We start from the raw sequence: 2,279 nt of genomic DNA, 5'->3' as shown, positions 1-2,279 counted from the left end.
CCCCTCACACTTGTAATGCAGCCTTTTCTGCCACGGGTCCTGTCAAAATGACATCACTTTGGGGGCACCTGGGGTGGCTCAATTGGTCAAGTACTGGCTCTCGATTTCAGCTCAAGTCATGATCTCAGGGTCCTGGGATTAATTCCCTGAGTCAGGCTCCTTGCTCAGCATGGAGTCTGCTTGAGGACTCTTTCTCTCTCCCTTTCCCTCTGTTCCTCCTCCAGCATGTGTGCTCTACCTTTCTAAAATAAACTTAAAAGGCTTTTTTTTTTTTTAAAGATTTTATTTATTTATTTATTTGACACAGAGAGAGAGACAGAGAGAGAGGGAACACAAGCAGGGGGAGTGGGAGAGGGAGAAGCAGGCTTCCTGTGGAGCAGGGAGCCCGATGTGGGGCTCGATCCCAGGACCCTGGGACCATGGCCTGAGCCGAAGGCAGACGCTTGACGACTGAGCCACCCAGGCACCCCTTATATCTTTTATTTTTTATTTATTTCACAAAGAGAGAGAGAGCACAAGCAAGGGGAGCAGCCAAGGGAGAGGGAGAAGCAGACTCCCTGCCAAGCAGGGAGCTCGATGCAGGACTCCATCCTAGGACCCTGGGATCATGACCTGAGCCGAAGGCAGACAGACGCTTAACTGACTAAGCCACCCAGGCGTCCCTAAAAATCCTAAAACAAACAAAAAATTACATCACTATTTATATATCCCCCCCCACACTTCCCCTATCCCTTCCTTTTGTAAACAATTTGGTCCAAAAGCCATTAGGAGGGGCCAAGCAAGGTAGGCATGTGTGTGAGGCGGAGCTGGATGCATCGCGGCCCTGCGGGAGATGTAAGGAGGTCGCAGTGGCAGCGACCCAAGCTGGGCCGTTTGAGCCCCGGGAGGCTAGAGGGACTATCTTCATGAGGGGAGGGCACAGTGCAGGATGGAGCCCAGGCAGGCTGAGGGGTGCACCGGCACAGGCGTGGGGTCGACCAGCAATAGCACAGTGAGGAGCACTGAAGTCTGGACAGGCGGAGGAGGATGCCGTACACTGATGGAGACAGTGGCAGGGGGGACAGGAGACTGGTCACACATAAACGAACTGACTCTAAAAAATCATATAGTAAAGCTAATGGGAGCCACGTTTCTCACTTTTAGAAAAGAAATATGGAAAGAGAGAAAATTAGAACATACCCAGTGGTATCGATTGGGATTGGAGATAGCAGTGTAAACTTGTAGTTTTTCACGCCTATAGATAAGCAGAGAAATAAATGCTGATGTAAGTGTATGTGTGTAGCTCACTCCACTGAGAAATTTTCTGAACAGCAACATCTGCAAAGTAATAAGCTCACCTGGGGACCAAACCCTGGTTCCTAAATATTAGTCTCCACTAAAAGAAATCAAGGCTCCTCAGAGAAATGACTGATAACAGAGCTGGTGCAGAGAAACTAGAAGGTGAGCCGGAAACATCCTGCTGTCCCAGAAAGGATGTGCTCAAATAATCATGGGCAAATGTTTGTTTTTTTTTTAAAAGATTTTATTTATTTATTTGACAGAGAGAGAGACAGAGAACAGCAGAGGCAGAGGGAGAAGCAGGCTTCCTGCTGAGCAGGGAGCCCAATGCAGGGCTTGATCCTAGGACCCCAGGACCATGACCTGAGCCGAAGGCAGATGTTTAATGACTGAGTCACCCAGGTGCCCAAGGATGGGGAAATGGTAAAAGGACCCAGGAGCTGGCTTGAAAGGATTCTCACTGGCCAAATCTGGAATAATTTGAGCATCAAAATGAATAATGTTTAAATCCATGAGTTCAGGGGCGCCTGGGTGGCTCCGTCAGTTAAGCGTTTGACTCTTGATTTCAGCTCAGGTCATGACCTCAGGGTCGTGAGGTCAAGCCCCATGTCAGGCTCCACACTCAGCAGGGAGTCTGCTTGAGATTCTCTCCCTCTCTCTCTGCCCCGCCCCCCCAAATATATACATCTTTAAAAAAAAAATCCACGCTCATAAAAATGAAAAAAAGTCACATTTAGGTAACGATCGGGCAAAATAAATAAAATCTTTAAAAAAAAAGTCATTAAAGAGGGATGCCTGGGTAGCTCAGTCTTAAGCATCTGCGTTTGGCTCAGGTCATGATCCCAGGGTCCTGGGGACAAGCCCCGCATTGGGCTCCCTGTTCAGTGGGAGAGGCTGCTGCTCCCTCTGACAAATAAATAGATAAAATCTTTAAAAAAAATCATTGAAGAGAAAGAATCAAGCATTTATCTTTTTTTTTTTAAGATTTTATTTATTTGTTT

At 47.5% G+C, this 2,279-nt stretch overlaps 1 long non-coding RNA gene across 1 annotated transcript in view; it reads right to left on the bottom strand.

Annotated features, from left to right (window-relative positions):
* Nucleotides 1–466: 466 nt before the first annotated feature.
* The window catches only part of LOC141371719 (uncharacterized), a 10,102-nt gene continuing 8,289 nt past the window's right edge, over nucleotides 467–2,279 (bottom strand). The window contains exons 2-3 of the long non-coding RNA XR_012376890.1: nucleotides 1,180–1,234; nucleotides 467–671 (exon numbers count right to left, since the gene is read on the bottom strand). This is a non-coding gene — a long non-coding RNA (uncharacterized lncRNA). The remainder of the gene's footprint in view (nucleotides 672–1,179; nucleotides 1,235–2,279) is intronic.

This window comes from Callorhinus ursinus, unplaced genomic scaffold (assembly GCF_003265705.2).
Source record: "Callorhinus ursinus isolate GAN/ISIS: 27379988/994484 unplaced genomic scaffold, GSC_fseal_2.0 scaffold90, whole genome shotgun sequence".
NCBI lineage: Eukaryota > Metazoa > Chordata > Mammalia > Carnivora > Otariidae > Callorhinus > Callorhinus ursinus.
Note: the sequence above shows the minus strand (reverse complement) of the source record. Positions and strands in the feature narration are given on the sequence as shown.